This window comes from Silene latifolia, unplaced genomic scaffold (assembly GCF_048544455.1).
Source record: "Silene latifolia isolate original U9 population unplaced genomic scaffold, ASM4854445v1 chrun_scaffold_16, whole genome shotgun sequence".
Classification (NCBI taxonomy): Eukaryota; Viridiplantae; Streptophyta; class Magnoliopsida; order Caryophyllales; family Caryophyllaceae; genus Silene; species Silene latifolia.
In genome coordinates this window covers 10267011-10291131 of record NW_027413123.1, presented here as the reverse complement: position 1 = coordinate 10291131, position 24121 = coordinate 10267011, and positions in this window count along the sequence as shown.

Genomic DNA, 24121 nt, shown 5'->3' with positions numbered 1-24121 from the left:
TATGGTGCCTTAGAGATTGGCCCCGTCCCCGGTTTCAACTCAACTGTGAAATCTATCTCCCTCTTTGGTGGCAACCCCGGAATCTCCTCTGGAAAGACATCTGCAAACTCACCCACCACTGGTATCTGATCAACTGTCGGACTCTCTATCCGGTCATCTCTCACATGGCACAAGATCAAAGGGCATCCCTTCCTTAGATAAGACTTCAAGGTAACAGCTGCAATAAACTTAACTTTGGGTTTGACCACAAACCCACGATAAGACACACTAACACCCTTAGGACCCCTCAAAGACACTTTCTTTTGATGACAGTCTATCTTAGCTTTATACTTTCCCAACCAATCCATCCCGAATATCATCTCAAAACCGTCAAAAGGAAACTCTAGCAAGTCTACAGGTAGATCAACTTGCCCAACAATCATAGGTACACCCCTATACAACCTCCCACAAGATACAGACTCACCCGAAAGTATAAAAACTTTCTCACTTACAGACTCATATACCCTCAAACCGAACCGTTTAATATGACTCGAAGATACAAATGACTTAGACGCCCCCGAATCAAACAAAACAAAGGTATGAATACCGTTAATAAGAAAAGTACCAGTGATAACATGTGCATCATCCTCAGCTGCTTTCTTGTCCATCATGAACAGCTTTCCACTGGTCTTCTGTCTACCTCCCGGACAAGATCTTGGGTGATGTGGTCGGCTTAGCACCCGATCCCTGATTGTTGTTGTTGTTCGTAGCTGGTTTCTGATAAGAATTACCGCCATTGCGGTTACCTCCACCCTGATAGCTCTGACTTCCCCGGTTAGACCATGACCCAGATGGTCTATTGCTCGCATAACTCTGTGCCGGGCCCTGAGAATAGCTTCCCTGAGCCGACCTCTGAAAAGCCCTAGGTAAACTCGTACACTCATATCTCTTGTGGCCTACACCGCCACAACCATAGCAGGTCATCCCCCAACTACCACTACCACTCACACGGCCACGCCCAAAGGAAGCCCGAGCACTGAAACCTGACCCAGAAGAAAACGCTCTAGCCTGATTGTGGTTGCCTTTCTTATGACTAGATTGGCCACCACCTTCACTCTCAGCCTTTCTTTTCTCAACTTCTCTCTCCTGAGCCATCTCCACCAACCTCTCAGCTCTCCAAGCCCTCTCATAAGCTTCCTTAACATCAGTAAGGACTCCCACGGGTAGCTTATCCATGATCTTAGGAGTCAACCCCCTCTCAAACCTCAGTGCTAGGTTCTCCTCACTCAAACCCATGTCCTCAGCATACCTAGACTTCTCATTAAACTGCTTGTAGTACTCAGCTACTGACACGTCACATGTCATCCTAAACCCATCAAACTCCTCCCTCATCTTACTCCTTACATGCTCAGGTACGAACTCTTTCCTCATAGCTCTCTGAAACTCTTCCCAAGGTATAGCAGGTAAGCCATGCTTTGTGTACATCTCCCTAGCACTCACCTTCACCTTATCCCACCACTTACCAGCTGCTTCCCTCAGGTAGAACGCAACTTGTTCTACTCTCATCTCATCAGGACAGTGTACCAGGTCCAGTATGTTCTCCATCTCACGATGCCAGTTGTCAAGAAGATTAGGCTCCCCGGTCCCCTTGTACTCTTTTGGGTTCAACCTCGCTATATAAAGGCTGATCTTGGAGTGATCAAACTCCTTATCCTTTCCCACTCTCTTTAGGGCCTCCGTAAGAGCATCTTGGTGCTCCAACATCTTAACTACATCGTCGATGTTCATGCTCTCAGCTATCGCATACAAGGCGTTTCTCTTGGGCGGCATCTTGAAACTATATAAGAAAGGGTAGATATAAACATACGCACTAAAACCTCAAAACACGAAAGCAGACTGCCCATAACACACTCGATCGAGTTCCTAAACCTACTCGATCGAGTGGAGGCTACTCGATCGAGTGCCCACTATACTCGATCTAGTGCCCCGACATCAGACCCAAAACAGACCTTCTGATCTCTAACATACTCGACTGAGTAGCATCGAGTGACCCCATACTCGATCGAGTGCCCTATGTACTCGATCGAGTGCCCAAAAACACGATTCTGGTTATAAAAACGTCAAATACCCACTCGATCGAGTCAGGCCCACTCGACCGAGTACCTCACCTACTCGATCGAGTACCCCCTACTCGATCGAGTCATGCTGACTCGTATATACTACCCGCATGTTATCTCACATATCCCAACATACTATACAACTTTATAAACTCAACATTATAATATAGTTAAGCATGCAATTCTACACAACTCTTCATATGATCAAGAAAATAACTATTTCATGTTATCAAATGCCAAATAATAAACATCCAACATGCTTCTTATTCAAATAACATTTTTATATACTTCACCAACCTTTCATTCACAATTTCAATCTTCTACTCCCAACATCCAACAATTCACAACATATATCGTTACATTACATACAAACTAGCAAACATCACATACGACCTTGACATATACCCCCATGTGACCGGTTCAAAATTGTAGGGCGAGTTCGCGACTTTAGGACGTCTCCCAAGTCTTTGCATTAGCTCCTACAACCTTTACCCCTGGTTCATTTTAATTGACTTCCTATATTCATTAGATTCATTGGTTACAGGTTTCAGGATCGTCGATCTGATACCATTTTGTAACACCCCCATACTCCAAGTCCCTTACCAGGACCACTCAGGTATAAAGATGCTACCATCTCGGTTGCCCGAGGCAATGATAATCATAAGACAATTACGAAACAACATTTAAATAGTATAACTTTAGTGAAAGGTTATAATCCAAAACCAAATATAAAAATACGGTTACATGTTCTCAAAACCAACTGTCTACTCAGCTAAAAGAAATGTTTATTAGACTAATCATGCTACAGCGGAAGACTCTATCATCTGACGGTGGCTCTGTTAGAAATCTATATCTCATTACTTTACATATTCATATATGTTACTTTTAATTTAGTCATAAAATTAAATACAAATCTTATGCATGCAAACATAAATAAGATAAGAGAAGAAATCATCAATCTTACTATATGATTTCGGTTTTATGGGCACCAACAAGATCTCCTTCTTGTTAGTTCTTGAGCATTCCAAATAATGGATGAACAAAGATTCAAGTATAGAATCTCTCCCAAAAGTGAATACCCAAGGAAATCTCTTAATAACTAATATTATTTGTACTAGAAATAATACTAATCTTACTAAAAATTGATACAAAAACTGTATTTCCTCTTGAATAATTTTCGGCCAAGAGGAGAGAATGATTTTGTGGTTTTTCTTTCTCTAAAAATGTCTCACCAAAAATGTAGAGAGTCATAATTTTTACACTAGAAAATTATGTGGAGAAGAAGTGAATGATAAAAGAAAAAGGCCCCTTGTCTTTTCTATGTGGAAACCGGTTGCAGGGGAAGGAGAGCCCAATGCATGGACTAGTTTTTCTACCCAAGAAAAACATAGGTATGCAAGGCTATGTGAGGTAGTAATCATAGTGTTTTCCACTTAAAATAAAAACACAATATACACCTTAAACCCTCCATTTTTTCGGCACTTATAAAATGGAAAGTCCATTTTATATTTTGTCATTTGTCAATTTGTCATATGTTACATGCTACATGACATGTCACAATGTAATGTATTTTTAACATATTAAAAATCAACGTATTAATAAAAATACGTCATTTACAAAATCCACTAGTAATTCGTAATTACCTGTGCCAAAACGGTATACCAAATTATAAATTACAACGTCTTGTATTTATAATAAATTATTCATTCAATTTCAATTCCAAATTGTTTCGTAAACAATAATTTTATCTAAGTAATAAAACAATTCAATTACTTAGACCGTATCTAATATAATCGAATTACAATAAGACACGTTAATTTTACTCACAAAATCATCCGTCAATTTTTAAGCAATTTAATTAACCCGTATCGGCATACGATTAATTAAATAATCAATTAAGAGTATTTCCCTATAAGTATGACCTAAGGGGATCAACTGATCACCACCGTTGTACGACAGTAATGTCAAACTCTAGTCAGCCAATCATTACCGATATGTGTGGACCAGTTGACTGTAAACAATTACATCCCACATGTATTCTTTAAATGAGATTTCAACATGTGATCATCATGATCGCAGTTGTGATCGCATTATTGTCGGAGGACACATATTCGAACAATCTCCCACTTGTCCTTGACAAGTGTGCGTCACCAATTCTCTTGTCCTACTACTATCTCCCACTCAATGCAAGGTGTCTTTCAGGTCGTACTTGCAAGTGATCATATCGAGAGTGGTTTCCTCGATCTGGAGAATAACTGATTGAACGGATTTATCTACCATAGATATCTTCCGAGCGTGGCCACGCATTTCCAGTTAATTACTCCTCTAGTGGCCCTGAGATATTGTTTTAACCCTGACAAGGGGGTGGACAATTCCTATCGCACTTATTCCCTTCGACTAGCCACAACCATCATAACCCAAAATATGCCCATTGGACCCCATTTACGAAGGTCGTAGTAACACAAATCAAAGTTTATCTGAAACTGTGCCACCTTAGGAGAACAGTCTTTAGTCAAAAGAATCGACTCATTAGAATACTATAGTAGCTCTTGCCACGACCAGGCTATATAAATTTTCCAGAACTCTATAAGCGGTCATAAGGCCCGACAAAGCGTTCCTAACAGTCTGCCTATGTGATCAACTAGTCATCTCACATGACTCTATGGCACTTGAACTTGCCATCAATCGCATCACACTCTAGTCACTTCGAGACGTCACCTCATACAAGGGACTATGGGCAAATACCATGTTAATCCGAGTTCACTTTAACGGGGTTCAATATTGTCTCTACAACCCATTTGGATGTAACAAGGTATAAAAGGAGTTTTTAGATTTAAAAACTCGAACGACAAATGTGATTATCACATATGAATAGTCAATGCCTGATTACTACTTCATATTCTATAATCCAGTTTGATGTTCAATGTAGTTGTTCATCTCAATTCAATTGAAATGACATGACTCATCATGTTAAGCCTATGAGAAGGCTTTGATTAGTAGGTTTTATCAACTTCTTGTACCTTACTCAACCTTACTACATACTCGTTTTCCTTTGTAATGTATACATTTGCATTACAAAACTTTCTGAGTACGTATCTAGATCCAATCTAGACATGAGCTCTCTAGCCTTAGAATAGCTCCCACTGTTTTCACAATGTGCGGGACTCATCCTTTTTCACATCTCATGATTGCAAGTGTACTCAATTTCCGTCGTAGAGATTTCTCATTGTTCTTTATTGCCTAGAACGATTCTAGAAAATCTATTTCTTAAATAACATAGCCACAATGGTATCTTAACCATCCTAATGTGTTTTGATTTTGGTTTTGTCGGAAACCATGCGCAATCTCAATTGTCAATTGTCATTTGTGTAACACCCTTACACAAAATTGCATCAAAAACACTTAACTTTCCAACTTTAATGCTTCTGCCAGCACTTAAGGGTAATCTTTATGGCTTACTTGGTAACTATTACTTAAATTCTATTTGAAACAATTCATCATACTCAAAGTATATGAAGTATTATACATCATTTCCTATTTAATTGATTCGGCAGCGGAAGCAAATAGAATCAATCAAATATGTCCAATTCGATTGAACTAGTCATGAACCTTATCAACATAAGGCTCCTTATTTGACATTAATATCATGTGGATTTATCTCCATAAATCCGGATATTAAGATGTATTATTTTTCTCCTAGTCTTAAATCATTTCCAATAATCAATATGTCATCCACATATAAGACTAATTAAAATTTCCATAACTTCCACTAAACTCCTTGTATAAACACAACTTCTCAACTTATTGAGAAAATTTTTATTATATGATCAAAACATTAATTCTAACTCATTGATGTCCTACTTAAGACCCTTTCTTAAGTTTCACATTATCTTAGAATTTCAAGAATCTACAAAACTCAGGACATGTATTGAATACATTCCTTCTAATTGAAGAAGTGGGTTTTAGATTCACTTGCTATATGTATATCATCATATTGAAACACAATTCCTAAGAAGATCCAAATAGACTTAAGCATTTCAACTAGTGCAAAACCCTTTGCTACCATTCAACCTTTGAAATCTCTCTTTATTAGTGCAAAACCCTTTGTCACTAATCAAGCCTTTTATTTCGGATTTTCATGGCTCTAAGCCTTGTATTGATTTGTGACTTAAACATTCTCATGTAAGTCATATGTTCATTACTTTCCAAAAGTAATTAACTTGAATCAAACAATTCATTTGTAAGTTGTAAGCTCTTTACTTTCTAAAAGTAATACTAATTCATCATCTTCAACAAATGATGATTTTAACCTCCTAGGTTTTGAAGAAACAACGTCTTACACAAAACGTCTCATGTAGTCAAGAAAGACCAATTTCTTGGGACATAACATTCTTTGTGGCATTCTTTGTGGCTCTTGAATAATTTCTCCCACTCTGTCTTCTAGAAATAAACTTGTATTTTAGAAAGACAGTTTCACGAGCCGCAAACCCGTTGTACTCGTGATAATTGAAAGGGAAAAATGAGCATTTGTGTCTTGTGAAAACTTACAAGCATGGTACTCTACCATTTCATATCTCATATGTATCGTTTAGATTTAGTGGAAAAACAACTTAGACAAAATGATAGAATCCCCAAAAGGATCAAGTAACTCAAAGTAACTTGATTGAAGTTCAAACCATATCCAATAGAGTTTGAATTCTTTATCCAACCATACATCATCCCATAATGCGTGCTAAGAGAGATTAATTTGTGATACTATATCACATTTCCTTTGGCTTATATCAAAGTCTTCACTTTGATAATCCCATCACGACTTGATCGTGATTCATGGAACTCTTTGAACTCCTTCAAAGATTTCTCCTTTTACCTTATTAAGTAAACATATTGGGGTCAACTTAAATTGATGGTAAAATAAAATGAACAACCTATTCTGTATCAATGATTTACAACCTCGATTTCCTTTTCAACCAAAAGGCACGAGACATCTTGCTTTGAATACAAGATACGCATATACCATAAGATTAACAATGTAATGGTTTCAAGAGTACTCGATAACTCTTTGCGTTCATCATTCCAGAATTTAAGGTTCAATCTTGGGTTACCAATTTGAGTCTTGTATCATCTTCATGATATATCATTCTAGTTTGGTTTAAAATATAATCACCTTTGATAATGGGCTAGCCATACATCAACTCATGGTGTATAGGGTCACAAAAGTGAAACCTCTTTTGTATCTTAACAAGTTTATACTCTTATTTGGAGTTTCTGCACTTAATAGTCACAATTAAGTACAACTCTAAACCCAAAAACTAGATTGAGTACACAATGACTCTATCTCTCGACATCATTGTTGCTAGTCGTCATATTCTAATCATTATATGTATCAAATACAATGATGAAAACCTCCATTGGTTTCTAATATTGACGAATTAGTACTAGCAAAACTTATGTTAATCGAATAAACATTTAAAGAAGAAGGTCTCATTAGATGTCCCACAACTAACTTACTGATTCTTCAATAATTTGGGGTAGTTTCCTTTCTAGTGTCCAACATTTAAGATCGTGGAAACTTTATCGGTCGGGATTGATAGGTTTAGTATCGTTATTCTCAATAACTTTAATTTTAACATTACCTTGTATCAATTCCATTCTAATTTTACTTCTTGAACCTTGTCCTTTTCTTAACGGTTTAAGAGAATACTCCCACTCATTTCAATGAATCTTTGCTTAGAGAAGCAAAATTGAATTTCATGAAGACTACTCTTCATTCGTTTGTTTAGTCTTAAAACTTTCATTGAAGTGGTTGCGGTATTTTGGTCAATTACGATTTCTAACAAATCTAGTTACCAAAACAATTTATCGTTTCAAGGTACTTAACTCAATTAAGCATGTGAGAAACAATCCATTGTAAGTAGATGTGTTTAGTCAAGAATAAAAAACGTGTTTGATAATGAATAAATTTAATCTATACTCTTTACAAGAGATCCTTAGCAATGGTTCATTTGAGGTTTTAGAAGCAAATTCATATTTGTCTTTAGTTACGATGTTTTAATGGAGATTTGAATCAAAAATCGAAATGATATCGTATATGAATTGTGGTAAAGAAATAGAACAATATGATAACGGAATAGTGAAAACTTAACATTTATCGTTTTATTAATACTTGTAAATAACAAGTAAAGCATTTACATAGTGACCTCTACCCAACTATGATAAATGATTCCGAGATCCAAATTCGTATTAACTTGGGCACGGGGTAGCCGATGAAACCCTTATCAATATAACTCGGTGGATTAACTCTTTAATCGATTCTACTTTTAGAACTCTCGGTCGATAAAATTACATTAACATTTATCTTTAGCCCAAAACACATCCGACAAGGGCACGGGGTAGCCGATGAAACCCTTATCAATACATTTGTTGAGTTTAACCCAAATTTCGAATAAATGTGTCCATGATCCTAATTCACATTAACTTGGGCACGAGGTAGCCGATGAAACCCTCATCAACATGAATTCGGTGGATTAGACATTTATCACCCACTTCCCCTACGTAACAAGGTTTGTACCCCGGGGTGGCCGAGTGCACTCCCTCGCGAAATAGGTTTTCATGGTTTCTACTTTTTGGTAAGGCTAAGTCTCAATTGTTTATTTTAGCGAGAGGTCATGTCAATTTATTATCTATCACGTTTTAAGTGAACTAAAGCGGCGAACTACGATAATTGTAATTGACACGGTCGATAAACTCGATTTAATGATAATGCATGTTTTAGTTATGGCGATTTAGCGATGCATGCAACATATAAATAAAATGCAAAACATAAATAAAATCCTAGTATGGCCTTCCTAAAATAGAAAATCTAATTAACTATTACATATTCGGAAACCAACTCTATTGGTCCCTTGAACTTCGGTTTTTGGTACGCATCTCGAGGTAACACCATCGTTAATTGATCGTCTTGCTTGAGTGACACCGTCTTCAAAGAACTCCGAAATAAATAAATTACATAACAAATTACATAATTTCCAATTATACATTTGTAATTAAAATAAAATAAATCTATTAAATTACAAAATGGTGATACGAGATCACAATAAATTACAACCGAATCGATATTCCCATACATTTCGGGCAATACCAATTAAAAACTAAGGCCATACTAAGTAAAAATTTCATAATTCAAAAATTACATAAAATAAAATTAAGACAATCATAAATAAAATGCAGCATTATAATATGTATGAACATGGCCAATTTTATGCTAAATCGTCTTTAAGGAGCCAATATCGTATATTAAACGATTTTTACGAATTTGCGTGATTCAACCTTTTAAAATCACAATAAATTATATAAAATCATAGTTATGCACAAGTTAATTACCCTAACCAACTTAGGACTCAAAATTAGTCTCCACTAACTATTTGACTATAATTAACTTATATTTCTTAAAATTGTCCATTAATGGACCCAAAATTACAATAAAATGCTATAAACTCCAAATAAATCATAAAAATTTCAAATAAATTCAAAATTTAAAATTTAAACTCATGAAGATTCTGGAAAAATACCATGACACTCATAATGTTCAAAAACTTAGGTTAAAAATTTCGAAATTTATCGGGAAAAACAATGTTGCGGTTTATCGGATTTATCAAATATAATCATAAAAACATGAGAAAAATATATTTATCAACTTTTCAATTTTAGATCTGAAATAGGTAATAAAATGCAACATGTGACGTTTTTCCTTAGTCATGAAGTATGTTTTAGCAATTATTCACTAATTAAAGTCACTATTTATGCTATTTTTCATCAAAAATTCATAAAACATGCATACAGACTTCATAATAGCCTATTATTTTACACACATATTAACCTATTTTTCATTTAAATTAGATTTTTATCATGAAAAATCCATATTTCGAGCATAAAAACTCCAAAAATTCTGAAAAATTACAGGTCATCTAAAAATATTATATGTGAAAACATATGCAAAAACAACATGAAAATTCGAAGTTTAGCAAATTTTAGTCCGAAAATGACATTTTTATCCTAAAATCACATTTTTAATGTCATTATTTTATTACATGAACAATAAAAATCCATAAATTAATCAAAATATCCTAAATACATTTTAGGACCATAAACTTTAACATGCAAAATTTTTTCGTGATATATCATAATAACACAAATTTATAAGTTTTATATGTTAATCGTATAACTCGGAAAAACTATAACCGATTTGCATGCAAACAACCTAAGGCTCGGATACCACTTATTAGAAATCTATATCTCATTACTTTACATATTCATATATGTTACTTTTAATTTAGTCATAAAATTAAATACAAATCTTATGCATGCAAACATAAATAAGATAAGAGAAGAAATCATCAATCTTACTATATGATTTCGGTTTTATGGGCACCAACAAGATCTCCTTCTTGTTAGTTCTTGAGCATTCCAAATAATGGATGAACAAAGATTTAAGTATAGAATCTCTCCCAAAAGTGAATACTCAAGGAAATCTCTTAATAACTAATATTATTTGTACTAGAAATAATACTAATCTTACTAAAAATTGATACAAAAATTCTATTTCCTCTTGAATAATTTTCGGCCAAGAGGAGAGAATGATTTTGTGGTTTTTCTTTCTCTAAAAATGTCTCACCAAAAATGTAGAGAGTCATAATTTTTACACTAGAAAATTATGTGGAGAAGAAGTGAATGATAAAATAAAAAGGCCTCTTGTCTTTTCTATGTGGAAACCGGTTGGAGGGGAAGGAGAGCCCAATGCATGGGCTAGTTTTTCTACCCAAGAAAAACATAGGTATGCAAGGCTATGTGAGGTAGTAATCATTGTGTTTTCCACTTAAAATAAAAACACAATATACACCTTAAACCCTCCATTTTTTCGGCACTTATAAAATGGAAAGTCCATTTTATATTTTGTCATTTGTCAATTTGTCATATGTTACATGTTACATGACATGTCACAATGTAATGTATTTGTAACATATTAAAAATCAACGTATTAATAAAATTACGTCATTTACAAAATCGACTAGTAATTCGTAATTACTTGTGCCAAAACGGTTTACCAAATTATAAATTACAACGTCTTGTGTTTATAATAAATTATTCATTCAATTTCAATTCCAAATTGTTTCGTAAACAATAATTTTATCTGAGTAATAAAACAGTTCAATTACTTAGACCGTATCTAATATAATCGAATTACAATAAGACACGTTAATTTTACTCACAAAATCATCCGTCAATTTTAAGCAATTTATTTAACCCGTATCGGCATACGATTAATTAAATAATCAATTAAGAGTATTTCCCTATAGGTATGACCTAAGGGGATCAACTGATCACCACTGTCGCACGACAGTAATGTCAAACTCTAGTCAGCCAATCATTACTGATATGTGTGGACCAGTTGACTGTAAAATATTACATCCCACATGTATTCTTAAAATGAGATTTAAACATGTGATCATCATGATCACAGTTGTGATCGCATTATTGTCGGAGGACACATATTCCAACAGGCACATCCCATGTAAATTGACTCATACCTGCTCAACAATTGCTCACCATCCCCGAATGGATCACCATAGTTTTTAAAACAATAAACGGGGTAAGTACTAATCACACAATCTACATAAACCAACAACACAGTAAACAATCAGCTCAAACATCACAGATATACTCCGAACTCCAATCTCAACTCCACAATCCTGACTACACACTAAGGTGTGTAGCCCTGCCAGAGTGCCCATCGTAACTGGTCACTCCACGCCGCCAGTGGGGGACCGCAGCCGTACCCACCAAATCCCCGCTCATCTCCATCGAGCGATAAACCCAAATTCCTTAATGTGCACATCCCTTATGTGGCGGGTTCCATAGAAGGCGAATAATGGGCGTGGAGGCACTCCCGCAAGTGACTCCACTCAGCCAGGGACGCGCCCCGAAGAACACAGACAGATACAAACAATCACAACTACTATCAGCAACCAAATCCAGCAATCGTCACAATACGAGTATGATAATATTCAACAACCACAAAACACCAACAACACATTATGGGACTAATACTGAGTAGGGAAACCCTACCTGGAAAGCAACAAAGTCAGACGGTCTCAACAGCTGATATCAAAAGGCTTCTTCTACGAATCCTCCTCCTAACATACAATCATACAATTACTACCAATCAAGAAACACAACAAAACCCCCAAATTCCCAAATTAGGGTTTAACTAACTTTAACGAAATACTATAAAAGTGGTACGTAGATCTTACCCTCGACGCAAGGATCACAAAGGTATAAAGAAAGGTGAAATCCGACCTTCCAAGCTCCGGGATTTGCCAATAATGCGATTGATGCGAAGAACGTAGTTTGTTTTCTCTTTTGAAAGCAATTAGGTTTGTAAAAGTGTTTAAAGAAAGTGACGGAAGTAATTATATATTAAATCGCATTATTAACAAAACCCGACAAATCATCCCCTCGTAAACCGGCTACTCGATCGAGTGCCCCCCTACTCGATCGAGTATCAAGGTTACTCGATCGAGTACCCAACAGGTCAGAAACTGTTTTAAAACGCAACACACCCTTACTCGACAGAGTAAGGCCCACTCGATAGAGTACCCAGAGACTCATAAAACCGTAGTATTACATAGAATCTAAAGTTAAAGCTAATGAAGCTATAACTTTAGATCTAAAGCTTAATATTAATCATCTTCAAGCCAAGGTTATAGCTAATGAAGCTATAACTTTTGAACTTAGAAAAGCCAAGGAACTTCTAGTAACTAAAATCACATCTGATGAAGCAGTGATTTTAGACCAGAAGAAAGAAAGTGATTTTCTCACAAAGCAATTGAAAGAATCTAAAACTGAGATGATCAATGTTAAGCAACAATATTCAGATGTTGTGTTTATTCTTAACAAAAGGTTCCAAGACTTTCGTGACAATTATAAGAAGGAGAATGACATAGATCAAACGAAATGTCTTGAAGAAATTAAGAACCTAAAGGACTTACTTCTACAAGCAAGGAAAGTCCATGATAAATGGGAAGGTAGCACAAAAGTCCTAAACTTCCTAACCGAACAATCTGACAATAATATGAAGATGGGGTTAGGATAAGAGTGCTACAGCCGTAGAGATCACTCCAAATGCAAATCAACACCCTCTGATTACAATTTCAGAAAAAAAAATGTAGATCTTCCTGAATATTTGATTTGCAATTACTGTGGTCATACGGGTCACATCCAAGACAATTGTGTCAAACGTGTACATGATATATGAAAAAATACCGAATTTGTTAAAACGGTTAACACAACAGTCGAGGACGAAGAATCCCCTACAAAAGAACCTAACGAAGAAAGGAACAACAACTTTCGTTGGTTCTACGATATAGCATTCGATCGCACCAAAAAGCCTAGCCCTTCACAAGCTCCTTCTCAATCCAAACAAAGCAAACCTAAACACGAGGAGAGTGGCAATGTGAGACCTAGAGATATCCCTAAACCTAGAATTCCTCCTAAATAAAACTACCCAAGCTTTAAAAATAAGACCATTAGACAAGTATGGGTACAAAAGGATTTAGTATATAGAGTAACTAATCATAAGGGACCCAACCTAGCTTGGGTACCTAAAAACTGTATCTAATCTTTCTGCAGGTAATAGTGAAAGAAAACAATCAATGGTATCTTGACAGTGGATGCTCAAGACACATGACTGGAGATAAGAATTTGTTTCTTTCACTCAAACCTTTCAATGGAGGAAAGGTGACATTTAGGGACAACAAGAAGGGTAAAGTGACTGGTGTGGGCAAAGTTGGAATTTCTAAATCACACGCAATCAGTAATGTTAATTTAGTGGATAGTCTCAAGCATAATCTGCTTAGCATATCCCAACTATGCGACAAAGGTAACAAGGTTGTTTTTCATACTGATGGTTGTCGCATTATAATTGAAGGTACAAGCAATGTTATTCTTAAAGGACATAGGAAAAGGAACGTGTATATGGTAGATTTAAATGCTGTGCCTACTAACTCTTTCACATGCATGAAAGTTACACTTAATGATCCTTCTCTATAACACAAACATTTTGGTCACATTAGCTCACTAACCTTGAACAAACTCAAGACTTGGGACTGTTGGAATATGTGTCCTCCGACAATAATACGATCACAACTGTCGATCATGATGATCACATGTTTAAATCTAATTTTAAGAATACATGTGGGATGTAATATTTTACAATCAACTGGTCCACACATATCGGTAATAATTGGTTGACTAGAGTTTGGCATTACTGTCGTGCGATGGTGGTGATCAGTTGATCCCCTTAGGTCATACCTATAGGGAAATACCCATAATTGATTATTTAATTAATCGTATGCCGATACGAGTTAATTAAATTGCTTAAAATTGATGGATGATTTGTGAGTGAGATTAACGTATCTTATCATAATATGATTAAATTAGATACGGTCTAAGTAATCGAATTGTTTTATTACTTAGATAAAAATTTTGTTTACGAAACAAATTGAAATTGAAATTGTATGAATAATTTATTATAAATACAAGACGTTGTAATTTATAATTTGATAAACCGTTTTGGTACAAGTAATTACGAATTACTGGTCGATTTTGTATATGACATATTTTATGAGTATGTTTATTTTTAATATGTTAAAAATACATTACAATTTCATAAGTCAAGTAACATGTCACATATGTTACAATTGACAAATGATAAAATAAAATGGACCTTCCATTTTATGTCATATGTGCCGAAAATAAGGGGGCGTATAAGGTTTAAATTGTGTTAATTATTTTAAGTGGAAAACAAAATGATTACCTACCTAATTGTAGCCATGCAAGCCTATTTTCTTGGGAAAAAAATGAGCACCATGCATTGGTTCACCACCACCCCTCCGCACCGGTTTTCTAAGAGGGAATTATAGAGTTTTCCTCTATTATTCATACTACTTCCACCTATTATATTTCTAGAGTAAGAAATATTATTCTCTCTACACCTTGTGAAAACTTAGAGAAATAAAATCCTCATAAATCTTTCCTCTCTTGGCCGAAAAATACAAGAGAGAACAAAATTTATTTTGTGTCAAATTTTAAGTAAGACTTGTATTATTTCTAGTACAAAATAATATTAGTTATTAAGAGGTTTCCTTGGGTATTTACATTTGGGAGAGGTTCTAATTTGGACCTTTGTTCATCCATAATAAGGAAGCTCAAGAACTAACAAATAGGTGAAATTTGTTGGTGCCCTTTAATCCGAAATCCCTAAGTAAGATAGACGATTTCTTCTCTTATCTTGTTTTAGTTTGCAAGCATAAGATCTAGCATTTACTTTATGACTAAATAAATTAATTCATATATGAATATGTAAATTAATGAGATTAATGAATCTAACAAGCGATATCATGAGCCTTAGGTTGTTTGCATGCAAATCGGTTTATAGTTTTTCCGAGTTATAAGATTAACATACAAAACTAATTAATTTGGATTTATGAAGATAAACCTAAAAAAAACTTTGCATGTTAAACATTTCTGGTCCTAAGTGATTTTTAGGACATTTTGGTTTATTTATGGATTTTATTGTTCATTTTATATAATATTGGCATTAAAATATGATTTTTATGTAAATGTCATTTTTGGACGAAAAATAGCTAAACTTCGAATTTTTCAAGGGTTTTTGGATATGTTTTCACATATATTATCTACTGATGACCTGTAAATTTTTATGTTAAAATGAGTTGTTTTGCTCAAAATATGGATTTTTTAAGTTAAAATCGTATTTAAATGGGTAAATAGGTTAATATGAGTTATATTTCGAATCTGGTCATGAAACTTTAGTATGTTGGCACATGTAATTTTACAAGATGTGTGTAACATATTTGGCTATAATGAAGTCTTTATGCATGATTTATGAATTTTTGATGAAAAATCACATAAATAGTGACTATAATTGGTAATAATGCTAAAACATACTTCATGACTAAAGGAAAAATTTCACATGTTGCATTTTATCATATATTTCAGATCTAAAAGTGAAAATTTGATGAAAATAATTTTCTCATATTTTTATGGTCATATTTGTTAAAACCGATAAACCGCAACATTGTTTTTCTCCATAAATTTTCGAACTTTTTAACCTAAGTTTTGAACATTATTAGTATCATGGTATTTTTCCAGAATTTTCATGAGTTTAAATTTCAAATTTCGCATTATTTGAAATTTTTATAATTTAATTTGAAGTTTATAGCATATTTTTGTATTTTTGGGTCCATTTATGAACAATATTAAGAAATCAATTTTAATTATTATCAAAATTTTAGTGGAGGATAATTTTGATTCCTAAGATGGTTACGGTAATTAACTTGTACATAAATATGAATTTATTTAGTTATTGTGTTTTTAAAAGGTTAATATCACGCAAATCCGTAAAAACCGATTAATATATGATATTGGCTCTTAAAAGGCGATTTAGCATAAAATCTAGCATGTTCATACATATTATAATGCTGCATTTTATTTATGATTGTCATATTTTAATTTTATGTAATTTTTGAATTATGTAATTTTTACTTAGTTTGGCCTTAGTTTTAATTGATATTACCCGAAATGTATGGGAACATCGATTCAGTTGTAATTATTGTGATCTCGTATCACCGTTTTGTAATAATAGATTTATTTTTATTTTTATTACAAGTTTATAGTAGGAAATTATGTAATTCGTTTTGTAATTTAATTATTCCGTAGTTCTTTGAAGACGGTACCATTCGAGAAAGCGGTCCATCAAGACGGTGTTACCTTGAAATGCGTGCCAAGACCGAAGTTCAAGGGACCAAAGGAGTTGGTTTCCGAATTTGTAATAGTTTATTAGATTTACTATTTTTGGAAGGCCATACTAGGATTTTATTTTTATGCTTTGCATTTTATTTATATGTTGCATGCATCGCTAAATCGCCATAACTAAACATGCATTTTAATCGAGTTTATCGACCGTGTCAATTACAATTATCATAGTTCACCGCTTTAGTTCACTTAAAACGTGATAGATAATAAATTGACATAACCTCTCGCTAAAATTAACAATTGAGACTTAGCCTTACCAAAAAGTAGAAACCATGAAAACCTATTTCGTGAGGGAGTGCGCTCGGCCACACCGGGGTACAAACCTTGTTACGTAGGGGAAGTGGGTGATAAATGTCTATCCACCGAATTCATGTTGATAAGGGATGAATCGGCTACACCGTGCCCAAGTTATTGTGGATTTGGATCATGGACACATTTATTCGAAATTTTGGTTGAACTCAACAAAAGTATTCTCGACCATTGTCAGATGTGTTTTGGGCTAAAGATAAATGTTAATGTAATTTTATCGACCAAGAGTTCTAAAAGTAGAATCGATTAAAGAGTTAATCCACCGAGTTTTATTGATAAGGGATGAATCGGCTACACCGTGCCCAAGTTAATATGAATTTGGATCTTGGAATTATTTATAATAGTTGGGTAGAGGTCACTATATAAATGCTCATATCTTGTTAAAATTATTTACAAGTATGATTAAAAAGACAAATGTTAATATTTCCTTTTCCTCCATACTTGTAGTTCATTACAATGAATCCATCAAACGCTACTACACCGATAACTATTGAGTCTTGCCACAATGTTTTTGACGACGTTTGCTTCAACAATGATTTCGACACTACTAGATAACTTCATTTTGGGATAGGTTCGGATGGAAACATAAACTTCATCTCTTCTTCTAGACCACCTACTACTATAAGATCTCTTGTGAGCCGGTCTCAGGAAGGCCGCCTAATAAAATCTATAGGATCTTTATCTTTGGAAGAGAAAGATGCCAAAACTAGTGGGAGCTAAAGCAATCAAGCTCTTGCTTCTAATGGCAAAAGGTTCAAGAAGAAGGGAAAGAAAGGGAAAAACTTCAAGCAAGTTGAAGATGAATGCCATTATTGCTATGCCATGGGACATTGGCTTAGGAATTGTCCTATATATTTGCGAAATATAAGGGAAGGAATCATCGTTCCAAAAGGTAAAATTCCTAAGGAAATTTATGTTATTGATGTAAATTATACTTCCACTACGACATGGGTACTGGATACCGGTTGTGGTTCTCACCTTTGTAATCATTTACAGGGGTTAAGAGACGTGAAGAGGCTTAGCAAAGGAGATGTGGATCTACGCCTTGGAAATGGAGCTCGAGTAGCGGTCGAATCCAAGGAGACTTATGTATTAGCTTTGCCTAATGGATTTGAGTTGTATTTACATAATTGTTTTTATGTGCCTACACTTTCTAAAAACATTATTTCTATCGCCATGTTAGACATGGATGGTTTTTGTTTTGTCATTAAAAACAATCGTTGTATTATTTCAAGGAACGACTTGGTTATAGGCCCAGCTCCTTCCATTAATGGCATTTTCATTTTAGAAACCTCGAATCCAACTAATGACATCTACAACATTCAATCAAAGAAACTCAAATCAAGTGATCCAAATGAATCGTTCATTTGGCATTGTCGATTAGGTCACATAAACGAGAATCGCATCAAAAGATTAATTTCGACTAATGTGATTACACCATTTGATTATCAATCATATGGAACATGCGAATATTGCCTTCTTAGCAAGATGACTCGTAATCCTTTTAGCGGTAAAGGAACACGAGCTAGTGAGCTATTGGGACTCATACATACCGATGTGTGTGGACCAATGAGTATCACCGCTCGAGGAAATTATGACTACTTCATAACCTTCACCGACGACTTGAGTAGATATGGGTATATCTATTTAATGAAGCATAAGAGTGAAGCTTTTGAGAAATTCAATGAATTTCAAAATGAAGTAGAGAACCAATTGAACAAAAGGATAAAAGCACTACGATCCGATCGTGGTGAAGAATATCTTAGCCATGAATTCGATTCACACTTGAAAGGTTGTGGCATAATATCACAACTATCTCCACCCGGAACACCACAACTCAATGGTGTTGCCGAAAGGAAAAATCGAACCCTACTTGATATGGTTCGATCAATGATGATTCAAACCGAGCTACCAAACTCGTTTTGGGGATTTGCGATTCAAACCGCAATTATATCTTTGAATAATAGTCCCACAAAGACAACTGAAAAGACTCCATATGAGATGTGGACGGGAAGGGTTCCCAATATATCCTATATGAAGATTTGGGGATGTGATGCTTACGTCAAGGCAAAGACCGACAACAAGCTTGCCCCAAGATCCCAAAAATGCATCTTTGTAGGTTACCCCGTGACCTCTCGAGGATATTACTTCTACAAACCTCAAGAAAACAAAGTGTTTGTGTCTTGCGAGGCTGTCTTCTTAGAAAGAGAATTTATTTCTAAGAGACAGAGTGGGAGAATTTTGAACTTGATGAAGTTCAAGAGCCACAAACCGAGGTAGAGACGCAAGAAGATGTTCCTTCGTCGTCTAGCGCGGTTGTCCCTCCTCCACTTAGAAGAATGGGCCGAGTTATTCGCCATCCCGATCGATATGTGGGACTAATCGAAGAAGATGGAACACTCGATGTGTTGCTTTTAGAAAGTGATGAGCCCGCCACCTACAAAGCCGCAATCTCTAGTCCAAATTCCTCCTTATGGCTTGAAGCCATGAAGTCCGAGATGGATTCTATGCATGAAAACCAAGTTTGGAACTTGGTGGATTTGCCTAAGGGGGCACGACCTCTTCAATGCAAATGGATTTTCAAGGTCAAGAATGGCATAGAAGGACATGATTATGTCTACAAAGCTAGGCTAGTGGCAAAAGGATGTACCCAAGTCCAAGGTCTTCATTATGATGAAACCTTCGCCCCTGTAGCCATGCTAAGATCCATACGGGTTTTGTTAGCGATTGCCGCATTTCATGATTATGAAATATGGCAAATGGATGTCAAAATCGCTTTTCTAAATGGGCATTTAGAAGAGGAGGTGTACATGATACAATCCGAAGGTTTTGTTGATTCTAAAAATCCTAACAAAGTATGCAAACTTAAGAGATCCATTTATGGACTTAAGCAAGCATCAAGAAGTTGGAATCATCGATTTGATCATGTGATGAAAGAGAATGGTTTCACTCGAAGTGTTGAGGAACCATGTTTATACATGAAATTTAGTGGGAGCAATGTTGTGTTCCTAATCTTGTATGTCGATGACATACTACTCATTGGAAATGATATTCCAATGTTGTCTTCGGTTAAGAAGTGGTTAGGTAACCACTTCCAAATGAAGGATTTAGGAGAGGCACAACGCATATTAGGTATCAGGATCCATAGAGATAGATCCAAGAGGATGTTGGCCCTAAGTCAATCTTATGTTGATAAGATTCTTCGACGTTTCAGCATGGACAAATCCAAAAGGGGATTGGTACCTATGGTAAGTGGGACAATATTGAGCAAGTCTGAATCGCCCACCGAACCCCATGATGTTGAACACATGAAGTTGATCCCTTATGCTTCCGCTGTTGGATCAATCATGTACGCCCTTATATGCACACGTCCCAATGTCTCGTATGCCTTGAGCATGACGAGTAGATATCAAGGAAATCCAGGTGAGAGTCACTGGATAGCCGTCAAGAACATCCTTAAGTACTTGAGAAGAACTAAGGATTCTATCTTAGTGTTTGGAGGAGACACCGAGCTCCGTGTTAATGGTTACACGGACCCAAGTTTTCAAACGGATAGAGATGACATGAAATCACAAGCTTGTTTTGTTTTCATGCTCAATGGTGGTGCTGTTAGCTGGAGAAGCTTCCAGGAAGCTGTGACCGCGGATTCAACAATGGAGGCTGAGTACATTGAAGCATCAGAAGCTGCTAAGGAAGCTGTATTGTAGTACCTACCGACAATGATCCCATCACTCTCTATTGTGATAATAGTGGGACGATCTTCCAAGCCAAAGAGCCAAAGTCTAGTAATAGATCTAGACATCTACTTAGAAAATATCATGTAATTAGAGATTTCGTTGAAAGAAAGGAAATTGCGATATGTAAGGTTGGGACGGATGATAACATAGCTGATCCGCTCACCAAGCCTTTATCGCAGGCTAAGCATGATGGACAGGTTGCGTCCATGGGACTTAAACGCATGCCAGTTTTATGTTAGATTTTGATATGAAATAAAAGAGTTGTTTTATTTGATCATATGCATAATCACATTTGTCTTTTATTTTTCCATTACTTTGTCATATTCAAATGGGTTGTGGAGACAAGATTGAACCCCATTAAAGTGAACTAAATTGACATAGTAATCGCCCATAGTCACTTGTATGAGGTGACGTCTCGAAGTGACTAGAGTGTGATGCGATTGATGGCAAGTTCAAGTGCCATAGAGTCATATGAGAATGACTATTCGATCACATAGGCAGACTGTTAGGAACACTTTGTCGGGCTAATGACCACTTATAGAGTTCGGGCAATTTTATATTCCCTGGTCGTGGCAAGAGCTACTATAGTATTCTAATGAGTCGATTCTTTTGACTAAAGACTGTTCGCCTAAGGTGGCACAGTTTTAGATTAACTTTGATTTATGTTACTACGACCTTCGTAAATGGGGTCAAATGGGCATATTTTGGGTTATGATGGATGTGGCTAGTCGAAGGGAATAAGTGCGACAAGAATTGTCCACCCCTTGTAAGGGTTATAACAATATCTCAGGGCCACTCGAGGAGTAATGAACTGGAAATGCGTGGCCACGCTCGGAAGGTATCTATGGTAGATAATTCCTGTCAATCAGTTATTCTCCAGATCGAGGAAACCACTCTCGATATGATCACTTGCAAGTACGACCTGAAAGACACCTTGCATTGAATGGGAGATAGTAATAGGACAAGAGAATTGGTGACGCACACTTGTAGAGGACAAGTGGGAGATTGTTGGAATATGTGTCCTCCGACAATAATGCGATCACAACTGTCGATCATGATGATCACATGTTTAAATCTCATTTTAAGAAGACATGTGGGATGTAATATTTTACAGTCAACTGGTCCACACATATCGGTAATGATTGGCTGACTAGAGTTTGACATTACTGTCGTGCGACGGTGGTGATCAGTTGATCCCTTTAGGTCATACCTATAGGAAAATACCCTTAATTGATTATTTAATTAATTGTATACCGATTCGAGTTAATTAAATTACTTAAAATTGACGGATGATTTGTGAGTGAGATTAACGTATCTTGTCATATTTCGATTAAATTAGATACGGTCTAAGTAATCGAATTGTTTTATTACTTAGATAAAATTTTTGTTTACGAAACAAATTGAAATTGAAATTGTATGAATAATTTATTACAAATACAAGACATTGTAATTTATAATTTGATAAACCGTTTTGGTACAAGTAATTACGAATTACTAGTCGATTTTGTATATGATATGTTTTATGAGTATGTTGATTTTTAATATGTTAAAAATACATTACAATTTCATAAGTAACATGTCACATATATTACAATTGACAAATGGCAAAATAAAATGGACCTTCCATTTTATGTCATATGTGCCGAAAATAAGGGGGAGTATAAGGTTTAAATTGTGTTAATTATTTTAAGTGGAAAACAAAATGATTAGCTACCTAATTGTAGCCATGCAAGCCTATTTTCTTGGGAAGAAAATGAGCACCATGCATTGGCTCACCACCACCCATCCCCACCGGTTTCTAAGAGGGAATTATAGAGTTTTCCTCTATTATTCATACTACTTCCACCTATTATATTTCTAGAGTGAGAAATATTATTCTCTCTACACCTTGTGAAAACTTAGAGAAATAAAATCCTCATAAATCTTTCCTCTCTTGGCCGAAAAATACAAGAGAGAACAAAATTTATTTTGTGTCAAATTTTAAATAAGACTTGTATTATTTCTAGTACAAAATAATATTGGTTATTAAGAGATTTCCTTGGATATATACATTTGGGAGAGGTTCTAATTTGGACCTTTGTTCATCCATATTAAGAAAGCTCAAGAACTAACAAATAGGTGAAATTTGTTGGTGCCCTTTAATCCGAAATCCCTAAGTAAGATAGACGATTTCTTCTCTTATCTTGTTTTAGTTTGCATGCATAGGATCTAGCATTTATTTTATGACTAAATAAATCAATTCATATATGAATATGTAAATTAATGAGATTAATTAATCTAACAGGGACTTGGTTGAAGGACTACCTAAATTCAAGTTCGACCAAGAAAAGATGTGTGACACGTGTGCTAGGTGCAAACATGTGAGAACATCGTTCAAATCTAAAAGAGTGGTAAGCACGAATCAAGCACTGGAATTGGTGCACATGGACTTATGCGGTCCTATGAAGTTAAGAAGTCGAGGAGGATCCACGTATGTCTTTGTCCTCGTAGATGACTACTTAAGGTATGTATGGCCTAGCTTTCTTCATTCAAAAGATGAGACTTTTGATGAATTTGATTGTCTTATGAAACTTGTTCAAAATAAATATAAGACTAACGTTGTGTCTATTCGTAAGGATCATGGCACTGAATTTGATAATCAAGCCTTTATAGAATATTGTAGAGTTAATGGTGTAGGACATAACTTTTATGCACCAAGAACTCGTCAACAAAACGGTGTCGTTGAACGTATGAATAGAACACTAGAAGATATGGCTCGTACAATGCTCTTCTTATGTAGTGGTTTACCTCGTAACTTTTGGGCTGAAGCTATTAGTACTTCATGTTACATCCATAATCGTGCAATGATAAGACCTATCCTTAAGAAAACCCCTTATAAACTTCTAAGAGGTCGCAAACCTAATATCTCCCATCTTCGTTGCTTTGGGAGTAAGTGTTTTGTTCACAACAATGGTAAAAATAGGTTAAGTAAGTTCGACCCTAGAAGTGATAAGGCTATTTTTATAGATTATTCGGATCATAGCAAGGCTTGCAAGATCTTCAATAAAAGAACACTTTGTATTGAAGAAAGTATTCACGTTATTTTTGATG